Consider the following 22,778-nt stretch of genomic DNA (forward strand, 5'->3'; position numbering starts at 1 on the left):
TTAATTTCAAACTCTGTTCACGAACCTCTAGCAAACCGGAAAAGAGACTACTGTACTCATCTCAATTTATTATTCAACTCTTTTATCTGAAAAAAATTGTACCAAATTGTTACAGCACTCCCTTCAGCATTCTTTTCTGCTGTCTAATTGCAAAGGGACTTCCTCACTAGTCACATGAAAGCCTCTTAAAACTTAAATTTGAGGCTCAATCTTACCTATAGACCTTGTAAAGGATATATTGTATGCTTAAAAAGTCTCTGCAAAGCATCTCCCTACAGTATGTAGTGTCCCTGTACTTCTTGGAGACACACACATGCTTTAAGACAAATCAGCAATGTTTGTTCAAGAAAAGCAATATATTACCCTTCATCTTTTTCCTTAAGTTAAATTGAAATAAAGAAGTAAAGAACAATATTCGATTTTATTTGCTGACTAAGAGAAATAATTTTTCAAAATTTCACAAGGTTATCTAATTTAGTGGTAGTCAATTCAGTTCCTATTGCAAATAATTAGACAAATAAGAACATAAGTACAGCCATACTGGGTCAGGCCAATGGTCCATCTAGCCAAGTGTCCTGTCTTCTGACAGTGGCCAATGCCAGGTGCTTCAGAGGGAATGAACAGAACAGGTGATCATTGAGTGATCCATCCCCTGTCATCAACTCTCAGCTTCTTGTGTTATGTGAAGAGATAAATAACACTTCCTTATTCACTTTCTCCACACCATTCTTGATTTTGTAGACCTCTATCATATCCCCCCTTAGTCATCTCTTTTCTAAATTAAACAGTCCCATTCTTTTTAATCTCTCTTTATATGGACTCTGTCCATACCCCTATCATTTTTGTTGCCCTTTTCTGAATTTTTCCCAATTCTAATATCTTTTTGGAGGTGGGGCAACCAGAACTGCGCACAGTATTCAGAATGTATTCATACATCATGCAGATTTTTTTTCTGTGAAGATTTAACTTCTGTGTACAATTTGTACGCATTAGAGAGACGATAGGTTCACAAATGTGTTTAGGGTGATATAGAACTTTATTTGTTAGACTCCTGTCACCTTGTCTGAACTGAAAATGTCTACGTGACAATGATATAAAGCCTGTGCCTTGTATGCACTGCTGCTAGCCCTGGTGATGCTGTACTGGTGCTAGAGCATTGGAGAGAAAATTTGAGAGACAGGCAGTTAGATTTCTCCTTACACTCTGTCTGTGAGAAAGAGAGAGAGGTTTTGCCTGCAGTGTGGATTTGCCCTGATTACTGCGATTGCTGTAACTGCATCAGTGCAATCTCCTAGTTTTAGAGAGGGTAAACAGCTGTAAGCCATGATCTGAAGTGGTGCAGCTTATCCTGGCTTCAGGAGGTAGTAGCAGTACATATTCTTTAAAAGAATAAGAGAAGGAGAAGATTGTCCACAAACACTAAATATGCTTGAGAATGGTGCTTAGGCACGTTTCTCACCTATCAGAAATCATTCTAGAAGGAGTCCATTTTAATTTTTCCCTCTACTATTCCTTTCTGACTCATTATCAGTGAAAAAAGAGGAAGGAGTGGAAAATAAACCCTGTTGCTTCATGGATAAAGGGATTCAGAGAGAAATCCTGCTGACTTCCAAACAAAAATTTAAAGGAAATGTCTTTGATTTAGTACAGCGGTTCTCAAACTGTGGGTCGGGACCCCAAAGTGGGTCGCGACTCCCTTTGAATGGGGTTGCCAGGGCTGGCTTAGACTTGCTGGGGCCTGGGGCTGAAGCCCGAGCCCCGCTACCCAGGGCCGAAGCCAAAGCTTCATCCCTGGATGGCAGGGCTCAGGTTACAGGCCCCCTGCCTGGGGCTGAAGCCCTTGAGCTTTGGCCCTCCTGCCTGGAACGGTGGGGCTCGGGCTTTGGCCATCCCTCTTCCGCCTCCCTCTCTTCCCCCTCCCCCTCCAGGGCAGTGGGGCTTGGGCGAGCTCAGGCTTTGGTCCCCCCTCCTGGGGTTGTGACGTAATTTTTGTTGTCAGAAGGGGGTTGTGGTGCAATGAAGTTTGAGAACCCCTGATTTAGTATAATATTAGGGTAAATCAGGAAACCAACAGGACTATTATTATCTGAATCAGGTGTGTGTCAGGGTCCGTGTCAGCATGATGGTGAGCAAGCTTATTTCTTATACTGCTCAAGGAAGAATAATTGATATAAATTGGCTACCTCAGCAGGACTGGTTACTTTGAGGTGAATGACAGAAATAATATTAAAAATGTTATTATAGGAAACTGTCATAACCCTACAGGCAGCATGAAAAGAAAGGCAAAGATCTGGTATGATGAGGGATATCTGCAAACAGGCCAAGACACTGATCATAGTGTATTTGGGTATTGACTGGAATTGTAATTTCAAAACAACAATGGAAATATGCTGCTGCTGCTGCTGCTTTTTTTTTTTAAAGAATCACTTCAGAGCTCCTTCTTTTCAGAGGAAGGTCAACAGCTTCCCAGCTGAAAGACAGTTATACATTTACCTTAGGAAATAGCCGACGTATATAAAAAACACACAACAGTGTGAGCCTCAGTGATTGATCATTTGCTATTGTAATTAGAAGTGATATTATACATTAGGGCAGGCTCAGGAAGTAACTGAACAAATATAGTGGACTAGCTTTGGAAGGAAAATGAAATTATGTATTGACAACTGATTGGAACCCACTGGAGAAAGGAGAGAGATGTATAGAACAGTTATTTAGGGAAGAGATAAAGTCATGGATTCTGTTATGCTCTGAGAAGAAAGCTTGCAAATTGCTTGCATGAAATAATGACATACAAAATCTGTTATCCTAGGGATCCTGTTAGGAGTATACTTTTTTGTAAAATTGTACTATTTCATTAGGAATGACTGAGGGAAAACATAACAGGAGTTAAGTTTACTTAGTATCTAAAAGAGAGAGAGAGGTAGTAATACTCAGATGGAAAATAGCTGCTCTGGTTTTTCTCTGCCAGATTCAAAGGACTAGCCCCAGAAAGACATGCTGGGAAAAGAGCTCTTATGAGGGCAACCTTACAATGAGAAGAGTTGGTGGGAAGTATCTAGTCATCAATGTAGGTTTTCACTGAGGGAGGAATTGTCTGTTTATTATATTTTTGTTTTGTGCTTTGATAAAGTTAAATATAAGTGTGAATGCCAGTCCCACCAAGAGAGAAAACACCACACTCAGAAGTTATTGAAATTTTACACAATTGAGGAATACCAATAGCAACATGAGATATTACGGTAGAAGGGTGGGATGGGTGTATGCGTGCATGCATATGTGGATGCATGCGCTGATGCTGAAGCCACTAGTAGTAGTCAAGACAGCAAAGGACATAAATCAGCATAGAACGCATCTATTAACACTGAACAGCTTGGTTTATTAAGTTAGTTGCCTGTATTTATTTGAATCTGAATCCTTCCTGTGCCGCCAGTTATCACGTAGGGCATGAACAAGGCTCCAGCATCTCTGTCTAATCTGAGTCACACTTTCTTGTCTTTTTTGTTAAGTCCCATAAGTCCCTGGCAACTAAAATGATTAGCGGTTTGGAATGGGTCCCATATGAGGAAAGATTGAAGAGGCTAGGACTTTTCAGCTTGGAAAAGAGGAGACTAAGGCGGGATATGATAAAGGTATATAAAATCATGAGTGGTGTGGAGAAAGTGAATAAGGAAGTTATTTACTTGTTCCCATAATATAAGAACTAGGCCAACCAAATGAAATTAATGGGCAGCAGGTTTAAAACAAATAAAAGGAAGTTCTTCTTCACACAGCACGCAGTCAACCTGTGGAACTCCTTCCCTGAGGAGGTTGTGAAGGCTAGGACTATAACAGGGTTTAAAAGAGAACTAGATAAATTCATGGAGGTTAAGTCCATTAATGGCTATTAGCCAGGATGGGTTAGGAATGGTGTCCCTAGCCTCTGTTTGTCAGAGGGTGGAGATGGATGGCAGGAGAGAGATCACTTGATCATTAACTGTTAGGTTCACTCCCTCTGGGGCACCCGGCATTGGCCACTGTCGGTAGACAGGATACTGGGCTGGATGGACCTTTGGTCTGATCCAGTATGGCCGTTCTTATGTTCCCTCTCTAAGTACTGTTCAATGGAGGGATTCTTTTAGTTGGCCACTTTCACATTTTCCTCCAGCTGCCCAGTGGCATGCCTGCCATGGCAGATGTTCTAGCTTCCTTCTCAACACTGGTCCCAAATATGTCTATCTTCTTTGCTGGATAACTTTAGAGACAGAGGGTTGTTGAACTCTGACTAATTTTGGCATTGTTATAAATTCATTCCATTTAATACTTGATATGTCTTTGAGGTGTTTGCTTTTGAAGATATTTATATATCTGTCCAGAAGTCTTTATAATTGTGTTTTTATAATAAAAGTATGTTGGGGAGAAATGTTAAAGAGAACAATTATTATAGTAAAAGACAGTGAACAATGGAGAGTGATGACTCAGAATATAAAAGAATAGTAGTGATGGGCTTAAGCCAAAACTCTAGGTTCACTCCTCACCAAACTATGCACAAAGCCCACATTTGGTTCCAAACTTTGCAGCTGATCCCTATCTCTGTACTGAACTGAACCAAAACCTTTGATCTTAACCCAAATTTAGAGAAGTTTGGGCATGCATCCTGAAAGGCCCTGTCTAGTTATATTCCATTGTGAAAAGCCCTGTGCTGGCCTCCCTGAGCCTGTGGACAGTTATCCTAGCCCAATAGGGGAGATGCAGTGACTGCTTAGATGAGAGCAAATAACTCATACAAATTAGATCTCTGTCCCCATGATCACAGTCCCCTCTAGTTAATGGCCTGCCTCTCTGCCGGAATGACTGGGATCAGTGGTCTGTCAATGAGGGGCTCAAGTAGAGCCCCCCAAAATCTCAGTGGGTGAAGGGATGATTAAGATATATCTTGTAGACCTACGCCATTCCATCATTGTCCCTGGTGCCTGCTGGCTCAGAGCTAGGCAATTAGGGCTACTTGGATGATATCCCTGTCTATTTGTCAGCCACTAAATCTGGGAGACTCCACCCTTTCATGAACTGAAGTAGAGGGAGGTGTTGCTTTCCCACTTCACATTGCTCCCCAGTGGTTTTGCTCCCTACCCCTCTTTGCTGTACCTTGAAAAAGGAGGTGGGGCTGTTTACTTTTAAGGCACTCTGGAGAGGGTTCTTGCCCTTCTAAGTACAACTAGCACTCTGTGGTTATGGAGCCTAACCAGGCTGCAGAGATGCAGGTCAGCTCTCTACCTGCAGAGTGCTAAAATCAGGATTTACCCATCTTTAAAATACCTGAATTCAGTAGGAAATAAAAGTCATGAATCAATATCTTATTGGCTATTACAGCCAGAGTAGATACAATGAACACCTTCTTCTCTTGAATCTTCAGACACCATTTAAGCCTTGAGTAATGATGAATATGTTGCCATATTTTGCTCATGTTTTATTTACCAAATAAACTGAGATTTTATACAACAGCAAAAGCTCACTTCAGTGAGGTTGGAAGGCTAAGTCTGCCAAGATGACACAGAGAAGTGAGGGTTATGCCACTTATATAACCTGTATTCATTCCCAGGAAAGGCAGGTATTATTACTCTCTGAATTCCATTGGGGTTTCCACTGGGGAGGCCAGGTATAAATGTCTATTGAGGCTGCATAGGAATTCTGCAGGTAGAGGGTTCACTGTATCAGCATCAGCTCATCACATCCACTCCAGCCAACACCAACTACATTGGATTGGCCCTCTGTGTTCCTCTGATACAGGCAGGTTGCTGCCTGCTTACCATTTCTCCTTAATAGACTTTCCACTAGTGTAGACTCAAGTGACTCTGGGTTCATCACTTTTAAAAATACACTATTTCCCTCCCTTTTTTGCCCCAAAGCATCCTTAGAAATAATTCATCTCAGTGTATTTTTTGCCTGGTGAAATAGTGCAAATGAATAAAATAGCTGAGCTTTGAAGTACCTGAGATGAGGGACCATTCTGAGGTCACGTATAAGGAAGAGGCAAAGATATGAAAATGAATTACAACTCTTTGAAATCCTATGGTTAGATAAAAGAGAGCATAATTAATAAAATAATTAATTAAATTAAAATAATTAATTAATTAAAAGCCATAATTTGGCTTTGAGGAATATGGCATGCTTTCCATTAAATGACCGAAGTGAGGGTAACAGCAGCTGCAAGAATCATTATAAAAACATTGCTGTTATTTGGCATATGTATACTTCAGTCATAGTGAATGACATATTTCTTTCCGAAGAAAGGATTTTCTATAGAGTCCGTTTGATTAGGCTTTATCTCCGCATGTGACCTTTTTTTAAACTTTTGCGTACTTGAAAAATAATCAGCTCCCTCTGCCTACCTATATGGATTCACTCTATAGAATAAGATCACATCATATGAAGTGCATGTGTTGCTATAGCAGATAGATGAAAAGGAAAACAAAAATAGCAATTGTCTCTCCTTAATAAATTGCAGGGTGTTATTTTTTCAAAAGGGTTGTTCAGAAAGGCCGTAAAAGGAAAACTGTAGGTTATTCTATCTGTCTGTCTATCTATCTAGGATTCTCCCGTGTGTTTGAAACTTCATACTGGCTCAGTGAAATCCAGAATGACCTGTTGGTTGTACTTTTGCTCTAGATTTGTACCTTAATGTCAGACATGAACTGTGCTATGGTAGCAGCTGTATTCCTGGGGGTAACTTAGGATCCACCTGCATTGCAGTTTGGGCCATGTCCAGAAACTGATTTAAATAACTATTCTTGAAAATGGTTTCACTTAACACAATTGTGTTGTCAAGTGACAGCTAGCAAGCATAGAACAAACCCTTTCATAAAATGGTTATTGTAAAATGTTCTTGACACAGTAGTGACCTTGAACAGTTCAGCAAAACAATTTTCAAGAGCTGATATTGAAACTGTTTTTTGGATACAGCCCAAATTGTAGTGTTAAGCTGTGCAGTAGTGTGGACTACAGGGGGTGAATTGCAGAGAGCACCGAAGTGTTGGGCTCTGACTGTAGAACACTGATGGTGTGCACCAAAAGGCTGTTGTTTGAAAGAGGACTACTGTACATTATTGTGAACTAGGTACATTTTATTTTGCTCCAGCAGCATCCACATGGGGCAGTTAGAGCACAACGTTTTGGTATGCTCTGCAATTCACACCCCCTGTAGTCAACACTGTGGTACAGTGCAGCCATAGCCTTAGTCTCAAGGGAAAAAATTGTCCATGAACCTAAAAATTATTCTCTTTCTACTAACGTAACTTATCAGGTACAAAGAGGAGAATTTATTTTGCCAAAGTTAGAACCTATTGAGGCATGAATTCCTACCTATGGGGAAAGGTTTAAAAAAGACTGGTCATGTTTAGTCTTGAGAGAAGAAGACCAAGGAGGGACCTGATAAGTCTTCAAATATGCTAAGAGCTGTTATAAAGAAGACAGTGATAAGTTGTTCTCCATGTCCTCTGAAGGTGGAACAGGAAGTAATGGGCTTAATCTGCAGCTGGGGAGGTTTTGTTTGAGTATTAGAAAAATTTTTCTAACTATAAGGATGGTTAAACTCTGGAATAGGCTTCCAAAGGAGGTTATGGAATCCCCATCATTGGAGGTTTTTAAGAACAGGGTGGACAATCACCTGTTAGGTATGGTCTGTGTTTACTTTGTCTTCCCTTAGCACAGGGGATTGGACTTGATGACTTCTTGAGTTCCCTTCCAGCCCTACATTTCTGTGATTCTATTATTCTGTGAAACTCTAGATTTCAAAGGGAATGCCAAACTTTTGATATACAAACTACACTGAGCTCTAGCAAAAAGATAAGTTTGAAGCGTCTGCATGCCTTTTTATTACTACTATTGTACTCCTCCAGTAGTTCTAGAAGAGTGTTTTCAACCTCTAGAAGAGTGTTTTCAATGTGAAGACCCCTAAAAAATTTCAAATGGAGGTGCAGATGCCTTTGGAAATCTTAGACATAGTCAATGGACCCCCAGGGATCCGTGGACCACAGGTTGAAAACCATAGTTCTAGAAGCAGGCTAGATTATTGATGAGGAAGGATATATGGTTTGTGTAGCACAGGCTATCATTTAATTAGAACTACATATTTTAGAAGTAAGATTCTCATGAAAAATAATGGTTTAAATGAAGGAAAATCTCTTGTTAAACTTGAATATGCTAAAACACATGGGATTCTTCCATCCCTAAGTTGGTAACTAATTTGGATATATCAAACACATGAGTTTTACTAAACTCTAATCAATTTATTTCTTAGTCATGGTGTTCATTCGTACAGGTTTGCCTGAGCAGACTAGCCCTTGAACACAACACATTTCTTTCTAGGTACAGTGTCTTCATGTAGCTGTTTACTCTGTGCACGCTCCTTTCTTCTGAAGGCATTCAGGAGTCTGATATGCAGAGGAGTTCAAGTGGGGACTTGGACAAGATTGCTTCAGTGTGTGCTGCACATATGTCTCCTTGCTCAGGAATCTGAAAATGGACTCATGATTCTAAATGGTGGATTTCAGACACGCTGTTTCCTGTTAGATCTTTGAATATCCATTCTGCAATTGTAGCCCACGCTGGTCTCTGTCTTCGTTCTGCTGATGGCAAGGAGACAGCATCTTATTGTGTTCCAGAAAACAGTGCTTGTATATAAAAAATTCAAATGTGTGTACATGGATTTAAAACATATTATGACAAATAGTTGTCACTTTGAATAGTGTGACCTTTTCCATTAGCAGAATCCCTTAAAGTGCTTCTTGGTCATTGTATTTTGCTTGTATTGGGGAGTATTTCACTCTTAATTCCAAGAAAGTGAATAAATCTATGTCCGTGTTTTTGCAGTAGTGGAGCACAGCATTGATTTCTAATGCTAGGAAGAAGAGCAATAAGAACTGCAAGACTTCCTTGTTGGCTTCCTTTCTTAACTAAAGGGGAGATTTTCAAAGGCGCAAAGATCTCTTGTGTGCCTAACTGCCCTTTGGAAAATCCCTCTCCTATCTTTCTAAGGTCATTCAAAAAGATTTTTCTTCTCATTTGAACAGATTTTTCTTTAAATCAGTTTCACAGTTGCAGTTCAAACCTTTGTAAGCTAACTTGCAGTCACTTAGCAATAAAACTGCACCTTCCCAAATGCGTTGTTCATAATACAGGCAACCACAATGACTATTGGAATAACAGGTCTTAAATTTTTGTGGAAAGGATGAGTCTCGTGAAGGAAAACTGAAAAATGCTACCTAAAAATGGCAGAGCTTTATTGTTGACTATTGAATAAATATGTTAGCTTTCCTAATACTCATCTTCATGGCTCCAGTCTGCAACAAAAATGAAGGATTTGTTATTCCTATTATGTTTCCCTGTTCGTTTATTGCTAGTTATAAAATATGTTGGCTTAGGTTCAGGTCCCACTGAAGTAAATTGTTTTTGCTGTTGACTTCATTGTACCCATATTTGCTCTAGACTTCAGTTTTGTCAGAGGTATCTATATATAAGTTCTTTTCTATACTAACATTTCTATCACCAACAACTAACTACTGTGAATAATTAAAATACTTCATGCTTATTCCTTGGATGTGGAAGCTCAACTCCTTGTCACTCAGTCAATTTTTTATATATATATATACACACACAGTAACATCTAGAGGCCCCAATTAGATCAGGACTCCATTTTAGTGGATACTGTATAGACATGTAGTAAGATAGTCCCTGCTCCAAAGAGTTGAAAATGTTAGTTTAAGAAAAGCCTTAACAAGCAGGTGAAACAAAGAGGGTTGTGATGGACTGGTCATGGTAATAGTAATATTAGGGTGCTTTTCCTAGTTTTGTTGTTTGCCTAACACACATCCATGAGCAGATACATTTCAATAATAATTTAAATAACATCACCTCAGAAAATATTCTGTTTTCATAGATAGGAATATTTTTATTTTATGATAAATATACAACTCCTATGAAGAAATGTGATGCATTCATGCTTTGTTGCTCAGTGGCTGGCATTACTTTCCTTATTTTCAGTTAATGCCACAATATATATTTAAAATTAATAGCTACTTTGTTGCAAAAGCAAAACCCTATTGATGGAGCTGAAATTTTCTTATCTACACAAATTACCCCTGAATGATACAGTCTGTGATTCTGCATGCCATGTGGCACCAGCCTATAGTACTTGTCGTCCCCCTTCCCCCCCCCCCCCCCCCCAGCCCGTAGTAGACATTTCACTTCCCCAACCCATAGTAGACAATAGATGCTTTCCTGTTTGCTGATGAACTGCAAGGAGATAAAGTATTCCACCATTTTAGTTGTATTGAGTCTGACTGGAAAAACTGAATTGTAATGAATTGTGTGCTTTTTTTCTTTGCAAATTATAGGAAAAGAGAAGGCTAGTACAAATGAGAAAGAAAGGGGTTTAGAAGTCTGGCTTTTGCACAATTGGAGGTTTCTTGCAATTTACTTGTTTGCAGGTGCCATCTGCTTCAGAAAGCAATAATAAGCCACTAGTTGGCATGTTGGCTGATTAGAAACCTCTGCCAATTTAGAGAGGATTGATGGATTACTGATGCGTGACTGTTCAAAAGCACACCTCTCCCTAACATTGGAAATTAGAAGGGATCTCTCATTTCAGCATATAAATTACCTTATCCTCTTAGAGACAGAGAGATATTTACACTTACAATGAGATGTTCTAGGAATATAAAAATTCACCACATGTTATATTTGAGGTTCTGTTTTCAATGGATTGAGTGCAAACAGCATCTTTTGCTCTGGCAAAGACACTTCATATGTTACCCTAGTAGGCACTGATCGGCATAATATTATGCAAGTGAAGGTGCTATTGTAACGCAGGAAGATACATGTGTGCTACCTTTAATTTTGTGAGCATGGTAACGAAGCACGTGTAGATGTGATGGTATAGCCGCCTGAGTACAAGCTGGCTGCAGAACCTTGGGTGCATGCTGAGGTGGCTAGCTCACGCTGGAGCCCAGGCAGCTATATCTACATGACTATTGTTACCTATGCTAGCTAGACTAAAACTACAATCCCACTCTCGCTTTCAGCATAGACATACCCTTAGAATAGCTGGTCTTTCGGGGGAGATTTTCAGAGGCACAAAGAGCAGTTAAATGCCTAATTCCTATATAAAGTCAATAGGAGTCGGGTGCCTAACTCCCATTTGTGCCTTTGAAACTCTCCTCCCCCCCTTTCCAAATGGTCAGGTGAAAATGCTTAATAGTATATTTTGACGTTTCTTTATATACTGTTTTAGAAGGATCCAGAATGGACCTGTCTCCAAGTCTATGAGAAATTTCCCTCACTCCCCCTTGGGATCATTGCACAGTAGAATTACCCCTGCTGATTCCAAAGCTGCTGTGATGAATATTTAAGCATGACATTCTGTGCAGTGGAGAGAAAAGACTGTATGAAGAGAACACTGCTGCAGCCTTTTATTCTTTTCTTCTCTGTCTCCGCTATTATATTTTATGGTAAATTAAAGAGTGTGTGTGTGTGTGTGTGTGTGTGTGTGTGTGTATATATATATATATATATATATATATATATATATATATATATATATATATATATATATATATATATATATATATATATATATATATATATAAATATTCTGCATTGCATGAATAAAAGCACTCCCCCATAGAGCCATTAGCACCAGACAGAGGGAAGACAAGCAGTTTTAGGTAGGCAGACCAGAACCAAGAAAAAGCCCCCAATTCTTTCCTGCTATTATTAAGCTGCTGTGTAATCACATAACAGCGTTACCAGCCAATATTAATATATGCAAATATACAATTTAAAGTTTATGCACACCTACACACTCATTAATTCACACAGACAAAATCTTAGTGGAAAAGTCAAGCAGGCATGTACAGTACAAATGAACAACTCACATAAAGACTAAGATTCCGATCCTCCAAGTTGTTCTGCCTGAGCAGGTTCCCAGAGTGTATGCCAAGCCCTGTTAATTTTATCAGGGCTCAGCATGGGTGCAGGGGTCTGCCCATATGGAACAAACTAGAAAGATTGAGGCCTCTGGACAAATTCTGCTCTGAGATACATCTAGCTCCCATTGAGTCTATTGTAACCTAATCTGAAGGAGGAATCTGGCCCAGAGGAAAAAATACAGCATTATCAATTGTAATGTGGGCCATGGTCTGCACTTAGTTACAGTTGTGCAGCCCCACTGAGGTGCACAAACCGCACAAGTGTAATACATGTAGAACTGGGCCCATTATATTTAAATAATGTGAAGTATGGGATTCAGGGTTGGGCATTTATCATAGCCACACTGTTCAAACACACTGATGTGGTTTGAAGAAGTGCTAATATTTAGTAATTACCATCTGATTAACTACTAAGCATTTCTCATTACTTTGTGATCCCACCCTTGCACATACATGATTTTTATAAGAAAAAATACTTGGATTGTAACTTTACTGTGTCCCATTGATTATTCTCATTCCATCAATTTTCAGTGTTGCCTCTTATATCAATATCCTCATTTAATATGAGGCAGTCTAGTTCACCCATCTCATTATTTAGACTTCTAGCATTTGTATATTAAGCACTCTAAAAAACTTGCCATTGTCAGCCAGTGAATGCCTAAGGGTGAAATCCCTCCCGGAGGGCTTTAGTCTGAATTAAGAAGTATGTAGGCCTTGGGCTGGCCCTCTGTATAGGGGTGAAATTTGGCACCCATTCAAGAGCCATGGGGATGGGGGGAACTATTTACAAACCACCAACACAATGAAAGCCTTTGCATTTACTTGAATCGGCATTGGATCAGATCCAGAGATAAAATTTACTCAGTCACTTGGGAACCCAACATGTGTTTCTTGGGGATTAAAACTTTGTTACAATAAATTTTAATCTGTAGGATGGAGTAAAGTGCTACTCACCATGAGTATAGGTGGCAGAATTGGATGATAAAGGACAGACTTGACTGACAAATAAGATCGTAATATACACGAGGAAAGCACAGGGTTAAGGTAGGACATAGATTATGGGAACATGATGACCTGGTTAGTGGGTTAGGGATACATACATCTAGGTGGTTCCAGAAAGCTTTCTTTTAAGTGTAAACAATTTGCACAAGTAACAGTAAAAAATAGCTGGGGAAAATTCTCTTGCATCTCTCCAGGTGAATGCTTTCAGTTGCAAAGGATTTGAAGGGGTAAAGTCTAAATTTTTGCTTTTTTATTTGCAAGACTGGGAGACTGAGAATAGACTTGGACAGAGGAGAAAAGGAAATGTTTTGATAAAAGGTCTGAGGGGGCTTACAAGAAACTGATTGTGGTATTAAAGACTAACTTTGGGGGGGGGGGGCTTTTAAATATTTACTTTTAATCCATGAATGCTGTGTGACTCCATTCTTCTCCAGATGTAAAGTGGAAATATTGAAACTTAACTACATTTGCTAAGTACTTTGAGATCTCTAGATGAAAGATGCTATTTAAATACAAAGTGTTGTTGTTGTTGTTAGTTAAATTGGGGCTCTTACTTTCTATGCAATAATACCTAGTTGATTCAAACCCCTTTAATCTGAGACTCCCTTTCATCTCCATTTTCATTGTGTCAGTTGGTTTGAATCACTTATCTGGTCATTTCCCAATGATCTTAAATCCATATTATTTCTAATTGTGTTTGTTCGCCAGAATATTTTGACTAGCCTGACTTTGGTAGTGTTTATATTCAAAAGCTGTTAGTTAAACTTTGTATCAGTGGAGTTGCATAACTGTAAAAGCAGTGTAACCGAGAAGAGAATTAGGCATATTGCATCTAGTATTTTTCCCAGTTATTGAGTGAAACACATATCTTTATTTTAGCAAATTAACCTCAAAAGTCCAGATGAATTACTGCATGACTTTAGCAAAACTTTTGCTATGGTCTCCCACAGAATTCTTGCCGGCAAGTTAAAAAAGTATGGATTGGATGAATGGACTATAAGGTGGATAGAAAGCTGGCTAGATCGTCGGGCTCAACGGGTAGTGATCGACGGCTCAATGTCTAGTTGGCAGCCGGTATCAAGCGGAGTGCTCAGGGGTTGGTCCTGGGGTTGGTTTTGTTCAACATCTTCATTAATGATCTAGATGATGCGATGGATTGCACCCTCAGCAAGTTTGCAGATGACACTAAGCTGGGGGGAGAGGTAGATAAGCTGTAGGGTAGGGATAGGGTCCAGAGTGACCTAGACAAATTGGAGGATTGGGCCAAAAGAAATCTGATGAGGTTCAACAAGGACAAGTGCAAAGTCCTGCACTTAGGATGGAAGAATCCTATGCACTGCTACAGGCTGGGGACCGATTGACTAAGCGGCAGTTCTGCAGAAAAGGACCCAGGGATTACAGTGGATGAGAAGCTGGATATGAGTCAACAGTGTGCCCTTGTTGCCAAGAAGGCTAACAGCATATTGGGCTGCATTAGTAGGAGCAGTGCCAGCAGATCAAGGGAAGTGATTATTCCCCTCTATTTGGCACTGGTGAGGCCACATCTGGAGTATTGCGTCCAGTTTTGGGCTCCCCACTACAGAAAGGATGTGGACAAATTGAGAAGAGTCCAGCGGAGGGCAACGAAAATGATCAGGAGTTTGGGGCACATGACTTACGAGGAGAGGCTGAGGGAACTGGGCCTATTTAGTCTGCAGAAGTGAAGAGTGAGGGGGATTTGATATCAGCCTTCATCTACCTGAAGGGGGGTTCCAAAGAGGATGGAGCTCGGCTGTTCTCAGTGGTGGTAGATGACAGAACAAGAAGCAATGGTCTCAAGTTTCAGTGGGGGAGGTCTAGATTTGATATTAGGAAAAACTATTTCACTAGGAGGGTGGTGAAGCACTGGAATGGATTACCTAGGGAGGTGGTGGAATCTCCATCCTTAGAGTTTTTTAAGCCCTGGCTTGACAAAGCCTGGCTGGGATGATTTAGTTGGGGTTGGTCCTGCTTTGAGCAGGGGATTGGACTAGATAACCTCCTGAGGTCTCTTCCAACCCTAATCATCTATGATTCTATGAGCATTTTGTGTCAATGTTATTTTTCTTCAAATTCATAAATTAGGCACCCCTTAGGGATCCATACTATGCTGTAGTCACCCATCCCTTAAAGACACACACACAATAGTTTAGAAGGGCTGTCTGTGAACATAACCATCTTTGCCTTCAGCTTACTACATCCTCAAATCTAGATGGGGTTTAAAGAAAAGGAAAATATGAGCCTTGCAATATGCAAATGGGGAACACAAGAAAATAGTGTTGATCAAATCTGACCCCACACTGAAGTAAATCAGGAGCAGTTCCACTGAAGTATTCCAGAGCTATAAGTAGTATGGAATTCATTCTAGTATCTGAAAGGTGAATGGACAAAATAAAAAAAATGGAAAGAAGGAGTGACGCACAAAGAATCAGTGATTCATCTGAAGATTTAGAGAAGTCTGTGGAGTTACACCAGTATGAAACAAGTGTAAGTGAAATCAGAATAAGGTACATTGTTCCTTGTAAACGGATACATGGCAGCAATAACGTAAGGGAAGAATGGAATGTTCAGTATCCAGTTCTTCCAAGCTTTATCTATACATTGTGGGATAAAAAGAAAATGGTTCTTGTTCTCTAAATTTTCTTTGTCATTTTATGTTTTATTAAAACTGCCCTTTTATCTGAAAATGTATAGCAACAGTAGCACTGGTGAATCTGCATGCACATATGTATATATGAGAGCTCGATTTTCATTCATACCCTCTTTCAAGTAGCTCAGAGAGAATGGACCCTCTTTGTGTGAGCACACGTGTACACATACGGCAGGTAAGGTGATGAATCACTCCTGTGCTGGACTCCAGCTAATCCACAAGCCAGGAACTGGTCTAGTGACTCCCAGGGCAAATATATAAGCCCCTCAGGAGGAACAGCAGCTCAGTCTGCTCAACCTCACTCCAGAGCTTGGAACTCTCTCCTACCTAATGTGGTCAGACTCCCCAAGCCTGAGCCTGCTCCAGCTTTGCTCTTGTTCCCACTGAGCAGTTCCTAGTCCAGCTCCAGCCTTGCTTTCACTCCAGTCTCACTCCAACCCCATTGTGGACTCCTGATACTGGCTCTGACCACTGGGCCTGACAGCCATGACTTCGACCTCTAGGCCTGATCATCCCCATCACAGTTTCTGACAACGGGAACCTTCTGTCTGAGGTACCTGAAAGGCTGTGCCCTTCACTAGGAAATCTAAGCAAAATTCTTATGGCTGCTATCACTGGTCCAACTACACTGGAATAGTACTGGTGGGAGCCCAAGTATTAACAAAACTGTAGCACCTTCCTGCATCTTAACTACCTGGTAATGAAACCCAGTCAAGAGTCAGTTGAATTGACCCAGAGCTTTTCCCATTAGGTCATTAAGCTGCTGAGGAGCCTTGCCCTGCATTAGGGCAACCAGCAATGCAGCTGAATGGATTGTAGCACAAGTAAGAATTTTTATGGGTGGGCATTAAACTATGGTGCAATGATTGGTTTGTCTCTCAATTGAAAATTGTATGTTAATTGCAGGGGATTTTGTAACCATCTTGATTCAGTTGATGAAATCAGATGAGCCTAAAACAAAAACAAACTTCCTGAAACCAACATCTCATTCTCAGTGTGACTGTAGTGGAGATACCTGACAGTAACCCTCCCAATAATACTCTCTGTCCACCATTGAGAAAATAAATTAAAGATATTATGACTGTCTATTACACTGTTTCCAGTAAGAAAGCCACTGTGTTGGGCAAATGCTTGTTCCTAATGGGCAAGTATAGTGTCCTGTGTTGTTTTTTGTTTTGTTCCTGTTTTGGCTGAACAAGTTAAAATACAATAGAATCAAATCCAGTTTTTTTGCATAGTATTCACAATAAAGGTAAGACAAGTCCCTTTACAAGGAATGAGTTAACCCTTGAGTGCTCAACCAAATGCTAGTTCATCATTTAGCAGTAAGGCATTCCCTGGAAAATATCCCACCCTCTGACTCCTCCACCTCAAGCAAGCTTCACAATCATCATCACTGTGTACCAGTATTAAATTGTTTGTTTAAAACTTATACTGCGTGTGTGTGTGTATACACACACACACACACACACACACACATATATATATATATACACACACACACGCAGTATAAGTTTTAAACAAACAATTTAATACTGGTACACAGTGATGATGATTGTGAAGCTTGCTTGAGGTGGAGGAGTCAGAGGGTGGGATATTTTCCAGGGAATGCCTTACTGCTAAATGATGAACTAGCATTTGGTTGAGCACTCAAGGGTTAACTCATTCCTTGTAAAGGGACTTGTCTTACCTTTATTGTGAATACTATGCAAAAAAACTGGATTTGATTCTGTTGTATTTTAACTTGTTCAGCCAAAACAGGAACAAAACAAAAAACAACACAGGACACTATACTTGCCCATTAGGAACAAGCATTTGCCCAACACAGTGGCTTTCTTACTTTCTAAACAAACAATTTAATACTGGAAGTGGCGGCCAGTAAGTCCCTCGGCCCGCGCCGCTTCCAGCGGCCCCCATTGGCCTGGGACGGCGAACTGTGGCCAGCGGGAGCCGCGATCGGCCGGACCTGCGGATGGGGCAGGTAAACAAACCGGCCCGGCCCGCCATGGGCTTTCCCTACACAAGCGGCGACCACAGTTTGAGAAACACTGATGTAACCAGTCCCCCTGCTGGGAAGTCAGGCATATGTACAGTAACTCCTCACTTAACATAGTTATGTTCCTGAAAAATGCGACTTTAAGCGAAACGATGCTAAGCGAATCTAATTTCCCCATGAGATTTAATGTAAATGAGGGGGCTAGGTTCCAGGGAAATTTTTCTTTTCCCATCAGCATAGAATCTGAGCCCCTCCATAGGAGAGCTCCAGAAGACACTCTCCAGGAAAGCTAAAGGTCACAAGGCACGTTTTGAAAAGAACAAGGAATAAACCTACAGCCTCTACTCTCCTGTTTCAAGTCAGGAATAGCTGCCATTAAATCTGACTTGAAACAGGAAGAAGAAATGCAAAGAAAAGAAAAGCAGAAAGAAACAGTGAATCATTGGAAATCCACTTGGACCTGTTCACATTGGGCCTAGTTCTGAAGTCCTTGTATTGGCAAAGAGGGGTTTCGTTAGGACGTCAGAGTTTGGGGCTCCAGTGTGGCACCTGAACCCCCTCTGAAGCTGTGCTCCAGAGCGCAGTCTTAAACTGTGGCATGAAACAAGCTCCTTATTCCCCTGTCCCTCTTTTTCTTTTCTGCATTAGGATTGGTGCTGCTGCAGATTATCACAGTCAGTTAGTAATAAAGAGTTTCAATCCAAAAAAAGAGAGCATGCGCACTGTTGGGTTATGGGAGCACCAGTGAATTGCATAACTGACAGTCGCATTATGGTTGCTGATCTGACACCACATAACAATAATGTATGATGGCTAGAGGTACCATGATCTTTGAGCCCCTCCATGCTCATGTTCTTTAGCTGCTGTATTCATTGCTGGTAATTCAGTAGGCTAGGAAACCACAGAGAAAATGCATCTGCTGACCTTCAGTGAGTGCTTTGGTCCCCATGCTGAGACACTCGTTGAAGCAGATGGGGTAGAGCAGCATTCAGTTTGAAAGAATCTCCAAGAGAGGATGGATTTTCACAGACATTTCGAAGTCTGGGAGGCATAAGAGTAGGCCTTTCAGCCCTGTTTCAAGTTTCCAGGCATGAGCATGCATGCGATTCATGAGGGCATGTCCTGTCTGCTTTGTTCTGCCTGCTGGCTCTGTTATTGTGAGCCTGCAGAGTATTGAAATGGACAACAATCCTGCCCATAAACACAGGATCCTCATAGATTTCAATGGGAAGCCCACGGGGTATTGACACATACAATAATCTAGTGCCGAAGCCCAGGATTCCTGTAAATTTCAGTATTCTACCAGCTCAAATCAAGTGAGAATAGCAGTTAAAGCAGGAATACCATACAGCATCCATGCACGCTGTAAAATTTATGCCCAAAAAACGCATGAGGCCTAACTCCCTGACGTTGGTGTTTTTGCCCACCCAGAATCAGGGATTGTTTTCATTTTGGTGGGGTGATAGCACTGTGGTATCAGATGGAATTTTTTTCTAATATAATTATCTGGAGTTAGGGGTAGAGGGTGAGAGCAATCCATTTTCTGTCTGTGAAATTTGACAGTATATTTAAAATGTTTAAATGCAGGCTGTATCTCCAGCCTGGAGGGCAGGGGAACAGGCTTTGGGGTTTTTTTTGTGAGGGTCTGACAAAGGTAGGGTTTTTTATTTCAAATGTTTTTGTTAAGTAAACTGGACAAAAATTGTGCGTGTGGGTGGAGTTTAAAGAAAGAGAGGATGCTGCTTTTCCTCCAGCCTTTGCAGTTCCCCACTAATGTTTGGATAGGTGGAAAGAGAGTGACTGAAACTCCTCTGTTGCCCAGTAGCTAAGAAGGAGAGAGAGCTCTTTGGATGACTTGAAAACTGCATGCTTAAGACCATGCACTAATCTGCTACTGAACTTCCACTGACGTTGGTGGGAGCTGCACATGCAGACTGAGGACACTATATAGCTCATGAGCTCTGTATCTGTGCTCACACATAATGATTCTGCACTTGTAGTAAATAAATAGATAAATAACTTATAGTTGTAGATTTGTCATGACATCTAACTAGTATATGCATTTCCCCAGTGAATTTCCTCAGTAACAACACAATCGAGGAATAAACCCTATAAAACAATCTGATCAACATATAGCAAATAATTATGACAGGAATAAGCATTTATTCATAATAACCAGCAAACCTGTATACTAAACATTCAGATATTTAAATTAAAATTCAAGTGAAGCCCAACCACCGTTAACTAATTTCTTGGAAATAATCATTGCTCAAGTGCATATTGAACTTTTTCACCTGACCATTATAGGAATGGGTCTAAGTGCTGCTCCTCAGTTGAGATGTTAATATTCAGATCATGTCAGTGACCTGCTCACAAGAGCTGAAAGACCAAATATATATATATATAACTGACACAGGTTAATGATCATTTTCAACCTTAACAGGATGGGAATGCAATATCTTTGATGTATACAACAGACACTTCTAGACAAGAGACAGGAGTCAAAGAAGGGAATAGAAGAGATTCAGGATTTCTGGGGATAATACACAATAACTGGTTGATCAGTAAAGTAGTCACTCAACAGTTACAAAACTGACTTATCTCACAACATAGAGGCTGGGATTTTCATAGCAGCATGGAAGATACTCATCTTGCATTACTTTTTTAACTCAGGGAAAACTTCTCCAGTCCAGACATAAAATCCCTGGCTGAGATTTTCATATTAAAGCATCAATTTGGATTCCAGCATCACTGTTTGAAATCAAGAAACCAGTTAAACTCTCAGCATCTCTCAGCTTCTTCATTTCAGACCCAGCCTTCAAAACCAAAAATGTTCCCTGAAGTTGTCACAGTAACAACGGATGATCTGTCTGGTATGTTGTGATTCCTGGGAAAGCTCAAGTGTTTTGCCTCAGACAGAGAGCAGCTCTTTCATAAACAACTAGAGAGTTCAACCTAAGGGTGACTGAAAAACAAATGCATGTTTTAAAATATCAGCAGTTGTACCAAAACGCAGATTTACCTAGAGACACTGACAGTTTATACTTGGCGGATAATGCATGCACCACGATAAGAGATCTTATTAATATTAAATACCTGTTTAATTAGATGACTGGGAAGCTCATTACGAATTTCTAAAACTTACACGATAGCAAGTAAGGGAATATAATTAAAAAAAAAACCCAAGAATGCATTACAAAAAGTACTTCAATATTGGCAAATTGCTGTTTAGTTTTACTTATGATGTATTAGTAAATTAATTGTTACTGATTTTGTAGAAGTAAGAAAGATTTAGTAATAGATCTCAATAGAGCCCTCTTTTAAATCTTTGCTGTGAAATTGGGAGAGACAACCAATATGTTGTGCAGCTTACTGAAGAACTGACAAGGAAGTTTCTACTGAAATATGTAGCTGAGGAGCCTTTATGTATATTCTGATTTATCCACAAGAGTATTCTCCTCTTTTTAAACACTCCCTCCCGCCCCCAGCAATTATTTAAAGGTTGGGGAACTGAAATTCTCTGCTTAACCAGATACAGCATGTTCTGCAGCATTTTAAGCCTTCTCAGCTTGCTCCATCACTCCCATCAGTGTGTCTTTAGGATGAAGTCAAAAGTTCACATGGATTTGTGAATCTACTCTGGCATATGCAGCTACTACTGTAGTCAGTATGCTGGATATTAGCATGCCTTAACTATTTTTGTGTCCAAATGCCTTATTTCCATTCAAAGATAGGGGGATAAATGTGCACGCAAAATATGCAAAAAATGTGCGGTCATCGGGCCTGTAGATTTATGCCAATAAGCTGTAATGTATTTTGGTTTCTGTAGGGTTACCATACGTCCGGATTTTCCCGGACATGTCCGGATTTTTGGTCCTCAAATCCCCATCCGGGGGCAATTGCCAAAAAGCCGAACATGTCCGGGAAAATGCCGGCATCCCTGCCCCAGTCCCCTGCTTACCTGAGCGGCTCCGGCAGGCTGCGAGCTGCAGGTGGATTCCCCGCTGCGGCGGCGGCTGCTGCTGCTCCCCCCAGACACCTCAGCTCTGTGTAGCTGAAGAGCCGAGCTGCCCGAGCACTACCGGCTTCACGGTTTGCCGGGCAGCCTCCAGACCTGCTGCGCCCCCGGCCGGGCGCTTCCCCAGCGCAGCCGGAGCCCGGGAGGGGAAGCGCCCGGCCGGGGGCGCAGCGGGTCTGGAGGTCTGGGGGCTGCCCAGCAAACCATGAAGCCGGTAGCGCTCGGGCAGCTGTTTCGCGTGGCTGGGAGGGAGGAGGGGGAATGCGGGACGCTCGGGAGGGGGCGGAGTTGGGGCGGGGACTTTGGGGAAGGAGCGGAGTTGGGTGGGGAAGGGGCGGAGTTGGGGCGGGGACTTGGGGGAAGGGGCGGGGTTGGGACCGGGGCGGGGAAGGGGTGGGGCCAGGGCCCCGTGGAGTGTCCTCTTTTTTAAAACCTTAAATATGGTAACCCTAGTTTCTGTGATGTGGGTACTCGTGTACTGGGAAATGGGCTGAGATCACCAACTTAGTTCACGTGGACTTCTGAATACTCTTTTGAGGGTGACTATTTTTATCATTTTTTACTCACAATATTGCCTGTTGAGGCCTAAATATTTCAAGGTGTCTACTGATTTTCATAGATTGCAAGGACAGAAGGGACCATTGCAATCAACAAGTCTGACCTCCTATATAACACAGGCTATCGAACTTCCCCAAAATAATTCCTAGACGCTAGAGCATATCTTTGGCTGGGGGGAGGGGAAGGGACTTCAGTTTTTGGATGCTCAACTTAAGATGCCTTAAGTGGCCTGATCTTCAAAAAGTGCTGAGCACCCACTTTTTGAAGGGCAGGGTGCTTGCATATACCCATTGTACTGTAGGTGTGTGCGCATCCCATGCACAGGTCACAGAGCGGTTTCCTAGCAGTCGTCCTGCCCACAGCAGAGGTCCTTGAACTACAAAGTAAGAGTATTAAGGGGAGAGCTGTGCCAGTCCTCTTTCAGTTTCTTCCCGACTTGCAAACTGTATGCTATCATCTGTGGTTGGAACTTTTATGTTCCCTGAGAACACAAACTTTTCACATACTCTAAAAATCTTTATTTTATTTTATTTTATTTCAAGAACTTTTCGTTCTGTTTTGTTTTGTTTTCCCCAG

The sequence above is a fragment of the Emys orbicularis genome, chromosome 14 (genome assembly GCF_028017835.1).
Source record: "Emys orbicularis isolate rEmyOrb1 chromosome 14, rEmyOrb1.hap1, whole genome shotgun sequence".
In the NCBI taxonomy this organism is placed as follows: domain Eukaryota; kingdom Metazoa; phylum Chordata; order Testudines; family Emydidae; genus Emys; species Emys orbicularis.